This window comes from Gracilinanus agilis, chromosome 3 (assembly GCF_016433145.1).
Source record: "Gracilinanus agilis isolate LMUSP501 chromosome 3, AgileGrace, whole genome shotgun sequence".
NCBI lineage: Eukaryota > Metazoa > Chordata > Mammalia > Didelphimorphia > Didelphidae > Gracilinanus > Gracilinanus agilis.
In genome coordinates this window covers 14,727,272-14,751,488 of record NC_058132.1, presented here as the reverse complement: position 1 = coordinate 14,751,488, position 24,217 = coordinate 14,727,272, and the positions used below count along the sequence as shown (strand labels likewise).

The window sequence follows — 24,217 nt, the reverse complement described above, 5'->3', positions numbered from 1 at the left end:
TAAGAGTTTAAATTTAGTCTTTATCTGGGAATTTAAATTTGCTCTTTTTCTTATATTTTTTGTTGCAATTCATTGATCTCTTTTTTCTCTATTTTGTGATATAGGTACTCAGGGATAGAATTTTCCCCTGAATACCACTTTGGCTATACCCCATAAATTTTAATATGTAGTCTCCTCATTGTCATTCTCTTCAATGAAATCAGTAATTGTTTCTATGATTTGTTTTTAACCCACCAATTTTGAAGAATTAAGTTAGTTTCCAATTAATTTTTAATTTCCCTCTCCATGAAATCTTTTTTAAATTTTTTTATTTTCTTAATCTATTTTATTTTTTATTTTTATTTTTTTAAACCCTTACCTTCCATCTTGAAGTCAATACTGTGTATTGGCTCCAAGGCAGAAGAATGGTAAAGGTAGGCAATGGGGGTCAAGTGACTTGTCCAGGGTCACACAGCTAGGAAGTATCTGAGGTCAGATTTGAACCTAGGACCTCCTGTCTTTAGGTCTGGCTCTCAATCCACTGAGCTACCCTGTGGAGATCTCTTTATCATTTCTGATAATCTGATAAGGACAGTTTAGTTGATAAGGAAATAAGGACAGGACAAGGGAAATGACTTTATAACAATGATTTCATACAATATGTACTTGTTTTCTATTAATAGTTGCATTCATCATTTCTACTTTTCTGCATTTGTTTGTGATGTTTTATCCCCTAGTAAATGGTTGGTCTTTGTATATGTACCATGTGTTGCTGAAAAGAAGGCATATTTCTTTTTATCCCTTTTCAATTTTCTCCAGATACTCCAGTTTTTCTAAAATTTTATTCACTTCCCTTATTTCTTTCTATTTTATATTTAGGTTAGATTTATCTACTTCTAATAGAGGAAGGTTGAGATCCCTCACTACTTTAGTTTGCTATTTCCTTTTTAAGCTCCTTTAGTTTCTTCTTTAAAATCTGTATGCTATACCATTTGGTGCTTATACATTTAGTATTGATATTACTTCATTGTTTGTTAGTGCCTTTTAACAAGTTGTAATTTCCTTCCTTATCTCTATCTCTTTTAATCAGATTAATTTTTACTTTAGCTTTGTCTGAGATCATGATTGGTACCCCTGCTTTTTTACTGTACATAATGTGTAATAAATTCTGCTCCAGTCTTTACCTTTATTCCATGTGTATCACCCTGCCTCAAATGTTTTCTTAAAAAAACATATAGCAGAATTCTTGTTTTTAATTCATTCTGCTATCCTTTTCCCTTTTATGAGTGAATTTCCCATTTAGATTCATAGTTATAATTACTAACTTATTGCCCTCCATCTTATTTTCCCCTTTTTATTCTGCTCTATTCCTTTTCATTTTGTTCCTACTCATCAGTGTTTTGCTTTTTATCACACATCCCCACTTCCTCCTCCCTCCATTTGCCCATCCTTCCTAAGTCTTATTCCCCTTCTCCTTCACTATATGGTAATATAAAATTCTATACCCCAATGAGTATGATTGTTATTCTCTCTCTGAGTCAGTTTTGATGAGAGTAAAGTTTAATTACTTCCCATCACCACCTTCATCCTCCTCTCTGCTATAATAGTTTTAAACTTTTTCATGTTATATAATTAACCTCATTCAGTCTCTCCCTTCCCTCTTCTCTCAGTGAAATTCTCTTTTTCACCCCTTGATATTTTTTGAATATTATATCATAAAATCAGCTTACTTCCCCATATTCTGTCTAAGTATACACATAGTGAATAAAGTGAGGTCACTAAAGTTGGGGGTGCTCACTTAATCCTTGCTGAATGAGGATGGGTTAAAGATGATTGAGGTAATAGGAGAGGAATGAAAAGGATGGCTGAGTTTAGGGAAGGAATAGACAAGGTGGTAAATTGGATGGTAAGGGAATAGGTGGAGTATTAAGGAGAAAGCATCTTAAACAGGCTAGACACTCAGGCTATAGACAGAGGATACTGGGGGAATAGGCTAAACCCTTCCAGGCAGGAAAGGTATCTCTATAGACACAAAGAGTTGGGCCAGTCAGAAATGGTTTAAATCTGCCTTGAGGGCTTTTTTGTCAGTTTCTCAAGTCCCTCAAAGGAGGAGTCACAAGGCTCCTCCCTGTCAGTGAAACTGAAGGGATTCAGGAGGAAGTGGCGGGCAATGACTTCCTCCCAAGATGGATGCCTCCAGTTCCCTCAGAAAATAAAAGAGAATAATTCCTTCCCTCTTCAACCCTTGCCTAATCTTCAACACAATGATTCACCAGAGGGTTTGATTAGGTGACAAAGGGATTTATTAATATTCAGGGTTAGTCAGAAGGAGAGAAGGATTTAGGGTTTCTGACAGCCGCTAGGGATAAACTCAAGATGGGGGAGGGTCACAGGAGTAGGTTGGACTGAGAGAGAGCCTGCTCTCCCAGCCAGGAAAGATTTGGCTGCTTTGAAGTAGAGTGTATACTAAATCAATAAAATAAGGGATAGTTTGATTCAAGGATGTCCTACTTGCCTATAGGGAAACTCAACACACAAAGTCTAATCACTAATACCCAAAACCACCCTTCCTCTCAGAGCCCACAGGAAATCAGGAAAGGTAACAGGGGAATAATATGGAGAAGGTCAGGGAGAGGTCCAGAGAAATTAGCTAGGTTCAAATTGTCCAGAGACAAGGCACAGGCGAAAGCAAAGCCAAAACCCAAAGGCAAAGCTCCAGTTGGACCTTCTGCTCTCTTCAAGCCTCAGGTTCCAACTGAACTTCTGTCAGGATTCCAAGGGTTTCTAACTGCCAGAAGTTTTCAGTTAACTTTTGAAAGGGCAAAAGCTTCTATTGCATCTTTGCATTACACTAAGTATACTCTTTCTATCTGCTCTACCACTTAGAATAATGTTTAAGAATTATAGATATCCTCTTTCCATGTAGGAACACATACACTTTGATGTTATTGGATCTTTAAATTTTCTCTTTCTTATTTACATTGTTAATCTTCTGTTGGGTCCCATGTTTAGACTTCATATTTTTTGTTTAGGTCTTGTTTTTCCTCAGGAATGCTTTGAAATCTTCTATCTTATTGAATGACCACTTTTATCCCTGAAAGAATATTTTGCTTACTAGGTGACTCTGTGTTGAAAAATCTAGATCTTTCACCTTCCTGAATATCATATTACATGCCCTCCAATTCTTTATTATGGCAGCCGCTAAGTTTTTGTGATCCTGATTATAGCTCCATAGTATTTGAGTTGTTTCTTTCTGGTTGCTTACAGTATTTCATCCTTGGCTTGGGTGCTTTTGAATTTAGCTATCATATTCCTGGAAGTTGTCATTTGAGGATTTCTTTCTAAAGGTATCTGTGGATTCTTTTAATTTCTATTTTATTCTCTTGTTCAAAAATAACCAAGCAGTTTTCTTTGATAATTTCTTGTATTATGATGTCCAAACTGTTTTTTTCATGGTTTTCAAGTAGGCCAATAATTCTTTTTTTTTTTTTAAACCCTTGTACTTCGGTGTATTGTCTCATAGGTGGAAGAGTGGTAAGGGTGGGCAATGGGGGTCAAGTGACTTGCCCAGGGTCACACAGCTGGGAAGTGGCTGAGGCCGGGTTTGAACCTAGGACCTCCTGTCTCTAGGCCTGACTCTCACTCCACTGAGCTACCCAGCTGCCCAGGCCAATAATTCTTAAAGTGCCTCTCCTGGATATATTTTCCAGGTCAGTTTTTTTCCAGTGAGATAGTTCATGTTTTCTTCTGTTTTTTTTTTTTATTATTATTCTTTTGAGGTTGTTTTATTGTTTCTTCATGTCTCATGAAATCATTAGCTTCTAGTTGTTCGATTCTAAGTTTTCAGGCCTGATTTTCCTCCATCAACATTTGATCTCATTTTTCATTTCTTCTTGCATTGCTTTTATTATCGTCTCCATTTTATCTCTTCCCCCTTTTAATGGGTTTTTGAAGTTCTTTTGGAGCTCTTCCAAAATCTGTACCCAATTCATATTTTTCTTTTGGACTTTGCCTGTGTTTCCTTTGTTTTCACTGCCCCCTTCTGTGTCTGTATCTTGCTCTTTGTCTCCATAAAAACTCTCTAGAGCTACGGGCTTTTTTGTTGTTTGCTCATTTTTCCAACCCGTTTATAGGTAGACTCTGGGAGGTTAGGATACCCTCTTAAACTTCAGTCCTTCCTTGATGCTGTCCTTAGTATTATTTCTGGATTTCTTCCAGTTTCAGTTCTTCCAAGATGATATGATGGCCTGAGGACTGAGAGCTCTGAGAACCACCAACCACTGTTGATTCAATTAAACCTTGAGACCACTAATAACTGAAATTCTTAACTCAGTCTTGGGTGTAGGCTTTTGTTCTCATGCTGGGCTTGATCTAGCCAGGCACACAGTAGATTGCCCTACACTGTGGCACCACCTTGAGTTTTTGACAAGAGTATCAGGAGACCCCCATTTTGGGACTACCAACTATTCCAAACTGGGACCTTTGTTCTAACCACAGGCCCAAATTGGGACTCCTGGCTTTGCTATGGATGCATATAGAACAGACTGCTTCAGTACAGATTGCCCTGGGCTGGAATTCTGGACTTCACTGCAGGTTTGCTCAGAATTTCAAGGGTTGTACATTGGTTTGGACTTCTATTTGCCCAGGCAGGGTCTCAGGATCTGATTGTTGGCTTGGGCTCAGGTTTAGAACCTGCCATAGCAGATGTGGGTTGGGGTGTGTGACTTGCTCTTGGGTTTCTCCTCACTCCTTGCTGTAGCCTCTTGCTGTCTGAGCTCCCCTCTCAACCCAAGGCCCCCGTGGTTTGCTACCTACTTTATCAGGTTTTCTCTTCTTAAATGTCATTTCACTCTCTATTTCTTGATTCTTTCACTCCTGTCTTCATTTTGTGGTATTATTTTAACATTGGTTGGATGGGATTCTCATGGTGGTTTTGAGCTTCCCAACTTCTTCATCTTGATTCCACCCATTGTTTTTCTGGATCACTTTCTTCAATTAGCTTATATACCTCGTTTTTTAGTATTTTATGCCTCTTTTTTCAAACTGTTGTCTTTTATTTTTTAATAAATTTATTTTTTATTATGTAGTTAGTAACTAGCACCAAAAATATTTAACTAGACAAATGCTTAAAAATGAGTATGTTCAGAACCACAAGTTCCACCTTATTTATAGGTTGTTTAAAATATGTAGATTGTATATGTTTGCCAACATAAACATTCTATACTTTTGAGTTCCCTTTGAATATGTTTACTTGGCTACTTTTTTCTCTTGATTTGGTGGCTCTTGTTTTTTAATGTAATCTGGTATGTATTTTTCTCATTTCATCAATTCATATAATCCCTTTATTTTCTTGCGTGTGTGTTTGGAATTCAGGGAGGTGCCATTTAAAAGTATCTTACAAACTTCCTGTGGACACGTGGGGACTTTGAGACTACATTCCCCGTGATCCAATGGGTTTCTGGTTTTTGGATGTGAGAACATCTCTGACATCCCCAAATGTATAGGGCAACTTAAATTCGGAGGGCAGCCTAGAGAAGGCCTCTTTGTTACCTGAGTGGGCTCTCTGGCATGGGAGACTAAGAAGATGGGCGGAGATACAGATGGGCAGTAATTTTAAAGAAAGTCAGGCGAGGTCATATATATTTTACCAACATGATCATGGCTATTAAAATATTAATTTCTCTTATAATCCCAGTCTTTATCATTTTAATCATAACATGTATTAATTGTCTTTTCATAATTTTCTTTCTTTACTTTCATATTTTAAACAAATTTTCCTCTACCACTCTTATTTGATTTTTAAAACAATTTTAACCCTGCCAAACTCTAATAGGACTTCTGTCCAATTCATATTTTTCTTTGAAGTTTTGCTTATAACATTTCAATTTCATTACCTTCTTCTGAATTTGTATCTGCATCTTCCCTGTCAACATAGCAAGGTTTTTGGGTCAGATTCATTTTAGTTGATGCTTGCTCATTGTTTTGACTTTGTTTCTTTATATTTTGTATTTTCCAATGTCATGTAAAAATAATATTTAACACCAAAAAATTGATTCCTGAATTCTCTCCCTTACTCTCTTAACTGAGAATACAAGCAATTGGGAAATAGGTTATTCTATGTTGATATAGGTGATTCTATACCATTTCTTTATTTGGCCCTTAGTATTGAGCTCTGTCTTCTGGCATTAAGGAGGGAGGAGCACTATCTCAAGCTTCAGCATTTACACTGCTCTTTTTATACCTAATTCTGAGTGTTTTGAAGTTTTCAATTCTTCTAAGGTCATCTGGATCTTTGAAAAGGTATAGTTACTTCAATGCTGGTATGTACTCTTGTTCTTATTCATGAAGAGCCTTTGATTCACTGGACTTGCAAATGATACAGCTCCTCAGGTTTTCTGATCTCTTTGGACTAGAGATGATACTATCCCTTAGGTCTTCTATTTCTCCTTAACCAAAAGTAGGACTATACAATGAAACTGTCAAACATTCATCTCTCAGGACTTTTACTTCCTCTTAACTGAAATTGTTCCTCCTTCCCCTTGAATTGTGACCTAGAAGTTGTTATAAGGAATGGAGTTGCCAAACAATGTCTGGTCCTGTATCCAATACTAGTATAGGAGTTCCCAGTAATCTTTTTCTGACCACTTAATAGGTCTCCTTCCCATGTCTGGCTTAGAAACCCCCAAAGCTGCTGATACTTCTCTTGCCACTACCTAGTTCCACCACTGGCATTTCATCCACCTGAAGTCCAGAGTCTGACACAACTGAATGATTGAATGGTAAAAACAATTGTTTCTAAGTCTTACATTTCATAGCCTTTTATCAAAGTCTTTTATCTTGTCTCCGGTGATAATTATCTAGCTTGTTCAGTTGATAGGGCCTGAAGTCAGAAGTCAGGAATATATAAATTCAAATATGGCCCCTGACACTTATGAGCTGTATGACCTTGGGAAGCCACTTGCTTGTTCGCCTCAGGTTCTTCAACTGTAAAATGGGAATAATAATAGCACCTATCTTGCAGAGCTGCTGGGAGGATCAAATGGCATATTTATAAAGTGCTTAATCCAGTGCTGACAGATAATAAGTATTATGCAAATTTTAGCTATTATTTTCATAACTAGTCCTATTTTTAAAAAAGCACATATTTCCTCATCTCTTCTTATAAACAGCAGCTTTGTAACAAGCATTCATTTATGAAATAGTATACATTTATGTGAAAATGCTTCTATATTTACATATAATTCATAGATTATATTTCATATAACGTTTGATTTTAACCATATAATTTATTATATATGAATTCTCTGGCTATTTTGTAATAGACAAGCATTTCTTTTCACTTGCTGTTAGACAATATCTTACTCTGAGTAAAAAAAGCTTCGGTGTCCCTTTTTCTGTTTCACTGGGCAGTGGTAAATCAACACAACAAAAAAAATGTGACATGAAAAGACACTGAAAATTTAAATGTAATTATATGGATAAAATAATGTCTATTTTAAATTATACATTTCTCAGTGGTTCCTTACCCCATTTTATTGCCTTTTTGCATTTCTCATATCATTTTTCTTTCTCATAAAATATGTAAACAATGTGTCCACTATTATTCTCATTTACCTTACTTCTAACATTTCATTTAATTTTTAATAAAATTTAAGTTCATCAATGGAAGAAAATTTAATTTACATCTTTTCAGCAATACCCCCTTGTATATTACCAGACTCATTATTGGCACTTCATAAATGTTTATTGATTTACTATCTGATTCTTCATATTTGCAATTACACTAAAACATTTTTTCTTTATGAAAATTATATTCATTACTTGGTTGAAATTTTGTAATATGAAATTAATATGAAGTCAAATATGAATATGTTGGGGTAAGAGAAGGAACTACTTATTGTTAATGACAATTTTACAACTTAAAAATATTTGAATAGAATTTGTAACACCTGAACTATTTCCCATTAATAGTTTAAAATGTATTTTACCATCTATAGTCCCAACAACAAGGGAATAGAATGCTTTGCCTTCTCACAGTCTGCTACTACATGTTAAGATTTTTAACCTAAATGTGATTATCAACATCATAATCATTAGAAATATTTTGTCATTCTTTAAGGTTTTCAAAATACTTTTATTATCCTATGTGTTTCTCTCAACAACATTGTAAAATAAATCCAATTACAATCATTTTGTGGGAGAAAAAATTGTGCCTGATAAAATCAATTGCCTTGACAATTGTCACTAAGTAGGTAAGCATTGGATGTAATATTTTAGTTGTCTTCTGACTTCACAACCAATAATCAATTATGCCATCTGATAATTAACTTCAAAACTTGAAAAGAAATATAAATCACAGACACATTTACAGGCTTTTTTTAAACACCCTTCCAAAATTTTACCTCTGCTATCACCTCTTGAATTCTTGGTAACATAAACTTTTAATTTGTCACTTAATTTTTTTATGTCAATCACATTTTACAAGCACATTATGAAAAACTTCCTACCCAGAGTCTTTTTGGCCTTCAACTTGCAGGTAATTTCTTCCACCAGAAAAGCATAACACCCCCAAAGGAAAGCCTCCTTAAAGAAATTTGGACTTCTGACATCACACTTCTTATTTTAAATTTATTTTACCAATAAAATATCCACAAAAATTCAAACAAGGTTCAGTGTTAAACTCAGCTCAGTGATATCATAATTTTATCACACAGGCTACTTCTCATGTTCCTAAAATAAAGGTCCATTCTCTAAAGCAGTGTTGGCGAAGTATTGACATGCATGCCCAGCTGGCACTCAGTGAGCTGTTCTGTTCCCCTTTTCCCAGCACCTGAAGACATTGGGAGCCCCTCCCCTCTTTCCAGCCACCCAAAGCAATCACTTCCTCCCTCTCCTCTTTCTCCGGTAATGTGGGGGGCTCAAAGACAGCTTGAATTTACCCTCTGAGCCCTCCAACTCGAAAATGTTTGCCAACACTACTCTAGAGCAGTGATAGGCAAACTTTTTAAAGAGGGGGCCAAAGGAAAGGAAGTTCTCATCCATCATTCTAAGGCAACTCTTTCCAAGTTTCATTGTATTGTATCCTATTCATTTTATTTGTCAGATTAGGAATAATGTTGAGTGGCCAGATAAAACATTTGAGGGGGCCACATCTGGCACACGGGCCATAGTTTGCCCATCACTGCTCTAGGGTGACTCTTTATAAAAAATTAATGAATTTCTTATTTTTCTATAGGCTTCTAAGGACCCAACCACAATAGTTCTCCATCAGATATTGAGGAATGAAGTATAGTGACTGGTTTTTGGCCATTGTCTTCATCACCCAGATTGGAATTGGCCTTCTAGGGAATTTTTTCCTTTTATGTCTTTACATCTGCACTATCCTCAGTGGTCACAATCTAAGGCCCATAAACTTCATTTTTGTCAACTTGGCCTTGGCCAACTTAAAAGTGCTTCTATAAAAATGTCTCCCTCAAACAATGTACTACTTGGGCTTGAAAAATTTCCTGGATCCTGTTGGATGTAAACTTATTCAGTACCTTCACAAAGTGGCCAGAAGTGTTTCTCTTAGCACCACCTGCCTTCTAAGTAGTTTTCAGGTCATTACCATCAGTTCCAGTAACTCCAGGTATTCTGATTTCAAAGCAAATGCTTCAAAGTATATTTTGCCTTTTTGTCTCTTTTGCTGGGGCTTTTACCTGTTGTTAAATTTCACTTTGCTTGGGATCATGCATAACTCAAGGCTCATGAGTAACAACACAAGATGGTGGCACCTGGGATATTGTTCAGTTGCAAGTCCTACCTCCTTTAATGCCTTATTCTACATAATTGTATTCTCTCTTCCTGATGTCATTTGCATAGGATTCATGATCTGGGCCAGTGCCTATCTGGTTTTACTTCTGCATAGACACCATCAACAAGTCCAACATATTCACAGTCTCCATATTTCTCCCAGAACTTTCCCAGAGATCAGAGCCACCCATGCAGTTTTATTAATAGTTTGCACATATGTCTTCTCCTATTCCATTGATTCCATCTTGTCATTTTCTACTTTTCAATTGGGCACACATTACTCTTTTATCCTGCACATTGCACAATTCATTGCTGCATGTTTCCCAACTATCAGTCCCTTTGCTCTAATGTCCTATGATTCCCAGCTTCACAGATATTATTATAATCTATGGTGCAAAAAAAGTTCTCAATAATTGTCTATCCTGAATGTACTAATGTCTATCCTCAGTCCAATATTAAGTTTTCACACTCTGACAAATAGATGTTATTCATAAGTAGATTGGAAATAGACATTCAACACTTCAGTCAAAGATTTCTAGAACCTAGGTACTCAAATAATCAAAGATTCTAAGAAATTCATCTCTTAGAATGTCATTCTAATCCAGATATTTAATGTATTTTTACATTTTATCATATATAATGTAATATTATGACTCCAAATCCACTGAAAATTCCATTATGCCATATCAAATCTTAACTTTCTTCACTTCATCTCTGTCTAATGAGGTTTTAGTAAAGATCTTCAAATGTGAGAGGAAATACACTGTAGTGAATAAAGTGCTAGACTCAAAAGATAGAAGTAGTTGGGATCAAATGTTGTCTCTATCATCTAGAAGAACTAGACCTTCTATAAGACTCTGCCATCCTTAAGGTTCAGTTTCTGATCTATACAAGGGTGAGAATAATACTGTAATTACCTTACAAAGTTGCTTTTGAGGCTAAAATTGTGACATAAAAATAGTTGGCAAACTTTAAATAAACATTGGCATTTTAATTTTTATTATTATTACTAAAGATGAACTGATTCACCCCAAAACTATCAATTAAGAACTATTAAAGGATGTATTTATGTACATTTACATGTATACCATATATACTTATATGTGTAGATACACATATATTTATTTTATTTATACACATATATGTATTTATCTACACATATCTATCTAATGTCTTTTAAATACCAGAAATCAAAGGGATAAATATAATTTTCCTTAATAAAAATAATAGCTAACTAAAAAATAGGCATTCTATATAATGAAGAAGAATTGGAGGCCCATCTAATAACAATAAGAGAATGACAAAAAGGTTCATTATCATGACTACTCTTTCCTGCATTTCTCTAAAAATGCTACCTATAGTAAAAGGAGAAGAGAAAGGATAAGGAAGAAAAGAGGAAATATATCTCTATATATTTGCAAATTACATGATGAATTATTAAGAAAATCCTAAATAATCAACCAAAATTAATGGAAATAATAAGTTCAGCAAAATTGTAATACCCAAATTTAGTCTATGGAAATTATCTGTATTATTTTATGTTACTAATAAAAACTGTAAGATAGAATAGTTGAGAAATATTCTGTGGTTATGACTGAGTTGTGCCAAAATAATAATAAAAATGACAGTACAATCAATGTTAAATTATATTTTACTATGATGTAAATAAAAATATCCAATCAGTACTTTACAAAGCATTTAGAAAAGAATAACATTTTACTTATTTTAAAAATTAAAATAATAAGGGAAATGATGAAAAGAGGCAGGTAAAATAGAGCATGCCATTTCTAGGCATCCATGTATTCATAAAATAGGAATAATCCAAACTATCTGAAGAGAGAGAGAGAGTAATGAAATAGACTAGACAAAGATGAATCAAAAACAATAAACTTAATAATTCTGTGTTCAATAATTTAGCAAATTACCTTAAAATAACAAAAAACATTAATAACAACTAAGCCACCTCACTTCCTAAAATGATATATGTGAAAGTGCACCTTAATATACTAAATACACTGGAACTACAAATTATTTCATTTACACTACAGATAAAATGAGAACTCTTCAAGATACTCAACTATCTAGATGCTTGGACCCAGCAATAATAGTAACAGGCCTCACTACTAAAAATACCAAAGAAGAATATAACCAATATTTCCAAAAACATCATTGCAGTTCTTTTTTTCAAAATATCTCATATATGTCCTATTTTATCTATTGATCCTGCCATTATTGAGGTGCAGGTTCTCATCACTTCATTTTTGAAATATTGCAATAACCCGTACAGCTGCCTCAAGTTTCTCTCTACAACAACCAAGTTAAATGCCAGTATCTCCTTTCCTTTACCAACATTTCTGTGGCTACAACTTTTTCATCAAATGGAATAGTTATAGCTACTTTTTTAGCTATTCCATCATTCCTTCTGTATTCCATGTATTTTATGAGTCAGAGTAATAGCAGCCATCCAATTAAACATGAATCCCTCAGGTCAAATCTACACTTTTGAGTACTCCACTTCTTCCCAAAATTCACTTGATATATCAGTAAAATGAAAATAATTCCTATTAGGATCTCAGTAGATAATCTCATTAATATAAAACTGCTGGGAAATTTTTTAATAAACAGCACTGGAAAATAATGGTGGAACTGATATTTGTCTTTTAATTCATGAAACTTTATTCAGTGTGATATATTCATTACAAAAATTAATTAGTACCACTTAATAAGGAGGAAACCCTGAGCTTACCACTGTCTATTTACCTCTACATTGTCACAAAACAGTCAAAGAGTAGATATAGAACTTTAAGGAAACTGACATTGTCATAGCATACTCCACAAGTGGCATTGTATGACTTATAACTTGGAAAGCAAATTTACTAGAAGAAATATTTATGTGTATCTGTGTAGAAAACAAGATGAGAGAGGCCATATTAGTGTAAATCGGCCAAGCCGAATAATTTCTGAAGAGTGTTCCCAGACAGATTTCTTTGACACAGGATTTCCAAAGAAAAAATATTTACCAGAAGCTAAAGCTTCATAAATTCATGAAGATAATAATAAGAAAAATAGGAAAACAAACAAAAAGGAATAAATTTATATTCCATAAAGAAGCACGTGGGTCCAACAGGGAAAAATAACAATACATTGTAAGGGTAAAGAGGTTAGATAGAGGAAATATTCAATACTTAAGTGCATTGAAATCAACTTAAAGAGAGAAGAACAATCAGATCCATTGGGGCAGAGAATTGATTCATGCCCTATAGAGAAGTAGAAGAGTAACAAACAGACTGGTGGGGAGGAAAGCAATACTAGGGAGGGAAAGGGCTTGTGGGGGAGTGCAGCATGCCTTTAAAGAACAATAAGAGGGGAATAAGAAGGGAGGGGGGAGAAAGGGAAGTACAACAAGGGAGGGGGTTATAGGAACTGATTAAAAACAAAACACTGGTATAGAAGGAAACAGTGAAAGAAGAAAGGACAGAAATAGGAAAGAGAATCAAAATGCCTGGGAATGCACAGTTGATAATTATAACTCTGAATGTGAATGGGATGAACTCGCCCATAAAATGGAAGCAAATAGCAGAGTGGATTAGAAACCAAAATCCTACCATATGTTGTCTACAAGAAACACACATGAGACAGGCAGAAATACATAAAGTGAAAAATGAGAGGATGGAGCAAAATCTTTTGGGATTCAAATGAGAAAAAGAAGGCAGGGGTGGCTATAACGATCTCTGACAGAGCCAAAGTAAAAATAGATAAGGTTAAAAGAGATAGGGAAGGTAACTACATCCTAATAAAAGGCAGTATAAACAATGAAGAAATATCAGTACTCAATATGTATGCACCAAACAGTATAGCTTCCAAATTTCTAAAGGAGAAGCTAGTGGAGCTCAAGGAGGAAATAGATAGCAAAACCATACTAGTGGGGAACCTCAACCTTCCCCTATCAGATCTAGATAAATCAAAACAAAAATAAATAAGAAAGACATAAGAGAGGTGAATGAAACCCTAGAAAAATTAGTGTTAATAGATATATGGAGAAAAATAAATAGGGACAAAAAGGAATACACCTTTTCAGCAGCACATGGAATATTCAAAAGATAGACCGTATAATAAGGCATAGAAACATGACAAACAAATGCAAAAAAGCAGAAATAATAAATGTAACCTTCTCAGATCATAATGCAATAAAAATAGTTATTAGTAAGAATACATGGAGAGGGAAATCAAAAACTAATTGGAAATTAAATAATTTTTTGTCCCAACTTTTGGGACAAAAATCTACTATTTTGAAAAAACTGCTGGGAAAATTAGAAAACAATATGGGAGAGATTAGGTTTAGATCAACATCTCACACCCTACACCAAGATAAATTCAGAATGGGTGAAAGACTTGAATATAAAGAAGGAAACTGTAAGTAAATTAAGTGAACACAGAATAGTATACTTGTCAGCTCTCTGGGAAAGGAAAGATTTTAAAACCAAGAAAGAGTTAGAAAAAAATTACAAAATGTAAAATAAATAATTTTGATTATATTAAATTAAAAAGGTTTTGTACAAACAAAAACAATGCAACCAAAATCAGAAGGAAAACAAAAACTGGGAAAAAATCTTTATAAGCAAAATTTCTGATGGAGGTCTAATTACTCAAATATACAAGGAGATAATCAATTGTATAAAAAATCAAGCCATTCCCCAATTGATAAATGGGTAAGGGACATGAATAGGCAATTTTCAGATAAAGAAATAAAAAAGTATCAATAAGCACATAAGAAAGTGTTCTAAATCTCTAATAATTAGAGAAATGCAAATGAAAACAACTCTGAGGTACCACCTCACACCTAGCAGATTGGCTAAAATGAGAGCAGGGGAGGGTAATGAATGTTGGATGGGATGTGGCAAAATTGGGACACTAATGCATTGCTGGTAGAGTTGTGAACTGATCCAACCATTCTGGATGACAATTTGGAATTATGGCCAAAGAGCAATAAAAGAATGCCTGCCCTTTGATCCAGCCATACCATTTCTGGGTTTGTACCCCAAAGAGATCATAGATAAACAGACTTGTACAAAAATATTTATAGTTGAGCTCTTTGTGGTGGCAAAAACCTGGAGAGCGAGGGTATATCCTTCAATTGGGGAATGGCTGAACAAATTGTGGTATATGTTGGTGATGGAATACTATTTTGCTCAAAAGAATAATAAACTGGTGGAATTCCATGTGAACTGGAAAGACCTCCAGGAATTGATGCAGAGTGAAAGAAGCAGAGCCAGAAGAACATTGTACACAGAGACTGATATACTGTGGTAAAATCGAATGTAATGGAGTTCTATACTAGCAGCAATGCAATGACCCAAGACAATTCTGAGGGATTTATGGAAAAGAACACTACCCACATTCAGAGGAATAACTACAGGAGAGGAAACACAGAAGAAAAACTACTGCTTGAACACTTGGGTTGATGAGGACATGATTGGGGATGTAGTCCTGAAAGGACCACACCAATGCAACTATCAATAATATGTAAATAAGTCTTGACTGACCACACATGTTAAAACCAGTGGAAATGTGAGTTAGCTATGGGGGAGGTTGGAGTTTGAGGCAGTGAAGGGTGAAGTAAAAACATGAATTATGTAACCATGGAAATTTTTTCTAAAAATAAAAAAATTAATCAAGAAAAAATAAAGCTTCATGAATTAGATAGTCAACTTCAAGTTGAGAGTAAGAATCTTGCTTTTTCCATAGATCTTAAGATGTATTTCCTGTTCCCTGTTGCCCTCCTGGTAACAGAGTTGTATTTACTGTACATTGCCTTTTAAACAGCATGAATCCTTTTGGGGTTTAAGAGCTCAGTGCAAGATTTAAAACAAAAACTAGAAGTTTCCATTCATGTATTTCATATTCCAGTTCCTCATAAAATTATTATTAATAATGTCTCAGATTGGCTGACAGACCCTTGGATCCCAAAAAGAGTCAGCTCATGAAGTCTAGGCCCTCACTTCTAAGGGTAGATCATTTCATGCTATTGTTCATAAGAATAGCTCCAGTTATGAAGAAAAAGCTAGATTTTAGACATTATTATTATTATTATCCTGCTTTGCTAAGACAATATATTTAGGAAAGGTTGTGAACATTTCTAATGTCCATCCATTTCAGAACAGGCACATTTCAAACTACTTGATGATAAAGTGTCTCCTATTCTGAGTAAATAAAGCTGTAGTGCCTAGATGTTTCTTTTGTGATTAGTCAGTAGGTCGGTCAATGAATGCAATGGAAGTTAAAGTCAAGTGATTATTCTTAACCTTGATGAATTCTTGCTAATTAAAGTAAAATATAGGCAAATTAATATGTTATACATTTAAAAATTAATGTCAATTCTTGCTGATTCCATGACTTTTTTTTTTAAACCTTGTACTTCGGTGTATTGTCTCATAGGTGGAAGAGTGGTAAGGGTGGGCAATGGGGGTTAAGTGACTTGCCCAGGGTCACACAGCTGGAAAGTGGCTGAGGCCGGGTTTGAACCTAGGACCTCCTGTCTCTAGGCCTGACTCTCACTCCACTGAGCTACCCAGCTGCCCTCCATTTCTTTTACCAATAAATTTCTGAATTTTCAAATACATACCCAATTCATATGCTATCTATTCCAATTTACCTCAATTTTTATATTTCATTATAATTTTATTAGAATATAAGCTCATCAATAAGATTATTTTTGTCTTTGTATCCATATTCCCTTTTATATTAGGAGGAACAACTTGGTAAATTAATAAATGTTTATCAATTGACTATATAGTTCTTCAAATTTGTGATTTTTATAGCACTATTGTTATTTTTCATCAATATGTCAAAATGTATATGGCATTCTTGAACTGGTATTTATTGTAGATTTATATTAATATGAAGTACCTAGGAATATGGTAGGATCAGATAAGAAACTTTTTTGCTTTTGGTGATATTTTTTGTTAAGTTAAGATTAGATGGGATTTATTTTCCTTGAAATGTTTTCAACTTATCACTCAAAACATTTTGGCCAATCCATACTCCCAACAATATTTGAATAGAATGTCTCTTCTTCCATAGCCCACCTGTGTCCAAACTCACAGTCATTACAATTTAAATTTGCTTATTAATATTATTATGGTTGTCAATTTTATCTTGCTTTAATATTTTTGAAGTACACTTATTAACTCATATGATTCTCACAACAACTTTGTGAAGTAGGTTTATGGAATGGAATATAATTTCCATTTTATGGGATAGGAAACTGTGTCTAAAGTAATTCTGTAATCTCATCAGCAGACACATAGTTAGTAAATATTGGATATAGCATTTAATGTAAGTGTTTTTACTCCAAGTTCAATAATACATTCACTATGCCAAAAATTAATTAACTTATTTGCTATTTGAAAAGGCAAGAACAGTGAGGAAATGTGAATGTTATACATCAAGTGAATAAAAAAAGGATTTGTAATTTTGCTTTCTGACAAGGGAAAAACAAATATTCAAACTTTAGATGATAAAGAAGGAAACAACATCATGAAGGAAGGAACCTTAGACAAAAATATTTTCAGTGACAAACTTCTATACTTCAAATGCCTTAGCATACAAATTCAGAAGAGAAACATTAACTGAGCTATAAGAACACAAATAAAGTAACAGAATAGTTAATGTAAACTTCCCTATCACTCTTTGTTTGGATAAGTCATAAGAGAAAGATAAATCAAAGAGAAAATAAGGAACTGAACAAATTGCTAGAGGAACTAGAGCCAGAACACTTATGGTATCTTAAAAAGGAATGCAAGAGAATATTCATAAATCTTAGAAAACATACAGAATTTTACTAAAGATTAAATCATATAATAAGAGACAGAAATATAATAAAATGTAAAAAAAGCAGAATTATCAAAAATAATCCTTTATGGAACACAAAAAAATAAAATAATCTTTGCTTTAGGGTAGACAACAAAAGATATAGATTCAAATGGAAAACTACAAAAGAAATCCTAAGTAATAAGTGAGTTGGAGAACAAATAATGGAAACAAATAATAGTTCATTACACTATCTCTCACTCAGCCATTTTCCTGAACTCACAGAAGATAGCAGTGTTCACTTTTCCAGGAAACCATAAGGTCTCCAACAAATGACCTGAATGGAAAGTGCATAAGACATAATCACAAAGAAACATATTACATGCCCCTAACAAGTATGCCTCTCTTTCTCAAATTACATGTAAGTTTAAAATGACTAATTATTGTTTCCCCTAAATATCAACACTCAAAGACTGTATTCTCTATTCAATAAATATAGGAGAAGAGCAAGGGGAGAGGTGCAATATTTTGCCCACCCTGATTATCCATCCATTCCTTACTTCTATATAATTATTATGATGACCATTTAAAATTATTTATGGATGTTTCTGAAAAACCTAGGTGAAAGATGTAGAGAAATATTAATTAATTAATTAAGAGTTCATTAGGAAATAGAGTTAGGTAGCATGATTTCTTGATAGATGCATAAGAGAGATTAATAAATTGGGTTTCTTTAAGTCTGAATGAAAGCTCAGAGATGGATGATGGGTAAAAGATAATTTTCTCAAGGTGCTCTGAGAAAGGCAGTTGATCCAATGGTTTGGCACTCTTTGACTGACTGTTATGTTGATCTTAACAGAGATGTTTGGGGAAGCTGAAGAGATGGCCTGATACTAGAAATCTGCAGGACTCACTCCTTCCCCACACACAGGCTAGAGTGAGTAGGGAGGGGTAGGTACTCCTTACTCTTCACCCCTCCCACTATGCAGTTGGAAATCAGTTGGAAATGGAGGCAGGACTGATATCTTCTGACAAGGCTCAGCAAGGCAAATCTCAAATGATGTTCACTTTCTCAACTTATATCCCCACAGGCTTAACTGAGGGACAATAGGAGAAGCTTGATGTCTTGTTGTTATCAGGGACAGACAAGGATCTGACTTCTTTGGCTGGCAACTGAAAGGAACCAAGCTTTATGGTAGCTGAGTATGCCCAAAATAATAGTCAGGCACAACTACTAAAAGATGAAGTTTTTACTGATAGAGAAGTAGGGAAGGCAGGGAAAGGGTATCAAGGTATTGGATAGGATCTGGGAAGCCCTGAACTGTTGGGTAGAAACTGTCCCTCCCCCCCATGAGGGAGTGGAAGACCTTTAGCTAGCTTGCCCTCAAGCCTGTAATTATCACTTCTAATATCTAAAATAACTAAATGAATAACAAAATGCTATTGCAAGAAAGGTCTAACCCCGCTAGGCAGGCAAACTCCTGAGAAGAAACCAAACTGGCTTTTGCCACTATGGCCACCAAGGCAATCCCAAACCAGTAACAGCAAGCAGTATGACCTGCTCACTTCAACCCCCAGAAATCAACTGTTTAACTGCTTTCAAACTGTTCCCTCACCCAGAGTTCTGCAGGGGGGGTCCCCTGGAATTCTGGGTGAGGCTTGACTCTGTATTTTGCAGGAATTCCACCCTGCCATTTTCCATGTTGCACTGACCTTGTTCTAAGAAGATGGAACAAAGAATGGCTCTGCAAGGTTGGAAAATTTCAATGAATTCACATCTAAAGAATCATCGCATCAGGCCAGAGAAGTGAAGGAGCTTGTTGGGTGCAGTACCAGTGCAAGCCCTAGCAGGGGGCAGAAAAGAGTATGCTGTGTGAGTGGGAAAAGGCTGTGGAGATTCTAAAGCTATTTTTTCATCTGAGCAACAGAGAAGAGAAACCTGACATTCCTCTTATTTATAAGTTTATAATTTAGATTAAGATAGATAAAGTATTTGGGGTTTTAGATCAATAGGAAGAGAGGATAGCTTTGACTCTGTCAAAGGAGGACCAAATTTGTTGGGTGGTTATAGTAAGATTTATTAGCATAGGGACCTACATAATATAAGAATTACCTTTCTATCTGTTTTCCTTTTACTATCCCTTCCTTTAAATTTTATACCTAAAATAAATATATTTGTATATAACTGGCCAGAGCTGGAATTCTTTAGACTGCTTTGAGAAGCCATCTTTCTGAACAGTCAAACCAACAACTTGTCCACTTGGGACATAGGTATTGGTAGTATCCATACCAACACCCATGATCTATTAAGAGTCAGAAAATCCTTAAAACAAGAAGGACTAAGAAATACTCTGACTTGTTATTCAGAAAAGGAGGAACACTACAATTCCTAATGCTAGGAGGCAAATTGGAACTCAGAAGAATCAGAATAATTGGTGAAATGAAATCCAATTTAGGAATATTTATTTAAATATTTTAGCTAAAAATATATAGATTAAATTTCAGAGCAAGAAGAGGGGATACTAGGGTATATTAAAAAAGTATACTGGGGGCACCTGGGTAGCTCAGTGGATTGAGAGCCAGGCCTAGACACAGGAGGTCCTAGGTTCAAATCCGGCCTCAGACACTTCCCAGCTGTGTGACCCTGGGCAAGTCACTTGACCCCCATTACCTACCCTTACCAATCTTCCACCTATAAGTCAATACACAGAAGTTAAGGGTTTAAAATTTTTTTAAAAAAGTATACTAATGTAAGAACATCAAGTATACATAAAAAGAAGCATAGCAGCAAATATTTGAACAAAGAATAATGGAAGGAGAAAGATAAATTGCTTTTTATTGAACAATACTCTAAAATATCTGAACAGAAAGAGGAAAGAGATAAGCTCGGGAAATATTTTTTGGCTTGCTTTCATTGTCTTTTGATCCCAAGGAAGACATATGGACTGATGAGGCATCCTGGAAATTTTTTTCTCAAAAAGAGGTAAAGAACAGGGGCTTGTGTGAACATTATGAAGATCTTGGTTGGAAACTACATATAGAGGAAATTTTTCTCATGGGAAGTAAGGTCAAGAGGTAGGGGAAACTTTCAAGGATGAAATTCTGAAGATGTGTATGAGTTACAACGAGAAGGAAAAATTGGTGTTATCTGAAGAAATGAAGGAGTATGCAAAAAGAACTTACCAATTTATTAAATATATATGTAGTATATGTGCAGAAGATGAAAATATATAAGTAAGAAATGCAAATAATAAGAAATACAAATAAATAAGAAATACAAAAGCATTTTATGGTGACAAAAAAATAGCACCAGGTATTCTAAAAATCAGAACGAGTGGAATCTACACAAAGAATGGAGGGCAAAATGTCTTCTTAAATACTCTATTGGACAAAAAGAATTATTAAAATCTAATGTCACTGCACAAAATAGAAGGCATATTGATAACTGACAACATAAAAAAGACAAAAGCCAAGAGGTGGGACCAAAATAACAAGAAGCTATACAATAAAGTCCCTTCCTCTCAACTCGCCCATGGGGGGAAAAAGCTTTCTCCAACCAGATCTAGAAAGTACAACAAACTCTCACTGTGGAACTCTAAGAAAAGTTATTGGTCAATTTTCCATGTAGGCTAGCATAGCGAGAAATATACAGAAATCTGTGGACACTAGATCTGGCCAAATGCCTTCCATGTGGAAGAGGGAGAGGCTGTGCATCTGGACAAGGAGATATCCTTTAAGGCAACACATGAAAAGAAATGCAAATTGGTAGATTTGTTACCCACTACCTCTAGATTAGTGGATAGAGTACTGGACCTGGAGCCAGGAAGGCATGAGTTCAAATCAGACCTCAGACACTTATTAACTGTGTATCTCTGGGCAAGTCACTTCACATCTATTTGCCTTATCTGACTGGAGATGCAAATGACAAACTATTCCAGTACCTTTATCAGGAAAATCCTAAGCACATTATTGGTGCTGTCTTGGAGGTCCCTTCTTTGATCCCCTTTTGTCTCTTCTCTCTCTGTTGCTTCCCCACTTCCATGATCAGAGTTGGTTTTGAAGTCAGCTTTAAAGGACAATGATTTGTTCATTGGTTAATGGAAAGGAAAAAAATGTTACTTCATGATCATAGTCAACACAGAGACGTGACAGAAGAAGAATGTTGCCAAGATTAGAAGGAAAGTAGAAAATTGGAGATTTTTGTAAACGCTCTCAGATGGAGGTATCATATCTAAAACAGAAAGACAACTCAAATTTATAAGAATAAGAGCCATCTCTGAATTTATAAATGGGCAAAAGATATAAGCAGATAATTTTCAGATGAAAAAATCAAAGTGATATATAAATATATGAAAAATTAATCTAAGTTGCTACCGATTATAGAAATGCAAACCAAAACAATTTTGAGATAGCACACACCCATCAATGGCTAAAATGACAAAATGGAAAAATGACAAATTTTGAAGGAGATATCAAAAATCTGAGACACTGATACACTGTTGCTGAAGCTCTAAACTGTTTCAACCATTTGGAGAGCAATTTGGAATTTCACTCAAAGACTTTTAAAACTATGATTATCCTTAGATGCAGAAAATACCATGGCTGGTTCTGTTTCCCAAGGAGGTTAGGGAAAAAGGAAAAGAATGTATATGTTACAAAATATTTATAGCAGTTCTCTTTGTGGCAGCAAAGAACAGGAAATTGAAGGGATGCCTATCAACTAGGGAATAGCTAAACTAATTGTGGTATACAATGGTGATGTAATAATACTGTGCCATAAGAAACAAAACAGGCTAATAAAAAAAAAAACCAACAACTTGGAAAGAACTACATGGGATAATGAAGAGTGAAATGAGTAGAACCAAGAGAACACTATCTTCAGCTACAGATGTAATACTTGAAGAATAGCTTATGATTTTCACCTCCAGAAAACGAATCAAAAAATGGAAAATGAAAGACATTATTTATATATATATATATATATATATATATATATATACATATCTGTCCCTCAAATGATGTTCTCTCTGATGCAGAGAAGGAAGGGAGGGCTAAGATAATAGAAAATAAATTCCATTAACAAAATTTTTAAAATAAGACAGGATAGAATTGTTACCAAATAATCCTTTCCTACCTCTTCTCCACTGGGCATCAATCTTGAGTCCCTTTGGCTAATTGTTTGTCCTTTTATTATGGACCTGTGATATAATGCTGGGAACTCCCAACATGAAAATACTCTACCTGTGAAAATCTGCATCTCTTTTGCTATCCACAGTTTTAGAGAAGTGCCCAGAGCCCTGAGAAATTAAGTGGCTGAGTACTCAGGAACACCCAGTCAGCTGGTACTGGATTTAAACTCAGGTCTTCCTCTGTCCTGCAAGTACTAAAGCACCTTGCCTCTGACCTTCCAATAATATTGATAATGGCGGCCCTTTGGAAAGTATCTTAAGGTTTTTAAAGGATAAGAGAGCCATCATATCATAGGAGGTGAGCTCAAAGGGATCTTAGAGCCTATTGTGTCTTGAATCTTTTATAAAGGAGACCACATTAAAGAAAGAATTATACAGCCAAGAATGGTTTGAGGTAGGATTAAAACCACATCTTCCAGACCTCAGCTCCAGCACCTCCCCCAACTTAATCCATCCATGCACCTCTCCCCTCGCCATCATGGCACCACTGCCTCAGAGATTAGGAGAGAGGAACTTGTTCTTACTGAGTTCTGAGATCAGGGAAGGAAAATATTTGGATAATGATGGTGATAACAATAATTATAATAGCTAGCATTTATCTAGCACATTAAGGGTTGGAAAGCACTTTATATAGAAATTAGAACCATCAGTTTCACTGGTATAATTTTGACATTTGAGACAATGCCTTCTTCCAATACAGTAGTGCTTAATAAATCTTTGATTTATTGAATTCCCAGTATGTCAGAATTATTTATCTCATAACATGATATTTAAAGGAATTATATTTATATAACTGGAGAAACATTATGTGGTCCTTTGTTTTAGGGACAGAATTGAGATATGATATGTCTGGTGAGGAATAGGGAAGAAGAGAACTGAAGGGCTGGCTAGAGAAGTGACTAAAGAAAACAAAGACGAGTATTTTCTGCAGCAGAATGTGTTAGAAATTGCCCAGCGAAACAGGAATTGGAAATTTTGTCAAGCAATCATTTCTGGAAAAATCTCTATTTTTCTCCTGGAAGAATTAGTGAAAATATCATATGTCCCACATCCAAATGAGAGAACGGCACTCAGAGAACATCCCCAGTCTGCAGAGTGTTCTGGTTGGAGGACATTGAGGACAGGAGGCTGAAATCATCTAGGCTTGGGTCACTCAGTTTCTGCCACTTACTGACCTTGTGGCCCCTCACAGACACTACTCTGAGGCAACTCACCCAAGCCCAAACTCCCTGCAGAGACCTCCGTTTCTGAACAGGATTTCCCATCTCAGGAACTTCCTCTGACTCCAGAGAGGTCAATGGGACTTCCACAAACTTCATTCCAATTAGCAGCACTGAGGCCGCAGGAGTGGGGAAGGTGGTGAGAAAAACAAGTTTTTCACTCAGACACAGACAGGGACACAGGTGCAGAGCCCCAAGCAGGGATGCTCCCCAGAGTCCCTCCAGACT

The 24,217-nt window shown here is 35.3% G+C and overlaps 1 protein-coding gene and 1 pseudogene across 1 annotated transcript in view; both read left to right on the top strand.

Moving 5' to 3' along the window:
* The window catches only part of LOC123240770 (zinc finger protein 91-like), a 730,881-nt gene that overhangs the window by 364,049 nt on the left and 342,615 nt on the right, over window positions 1-24,217 (top strand). The gene's annotated exons all lie outside the window — the stretch shown is intronic.
* Window positions 9,261-10,184, top strand: LOC123239897 (annotated as a pseudogene).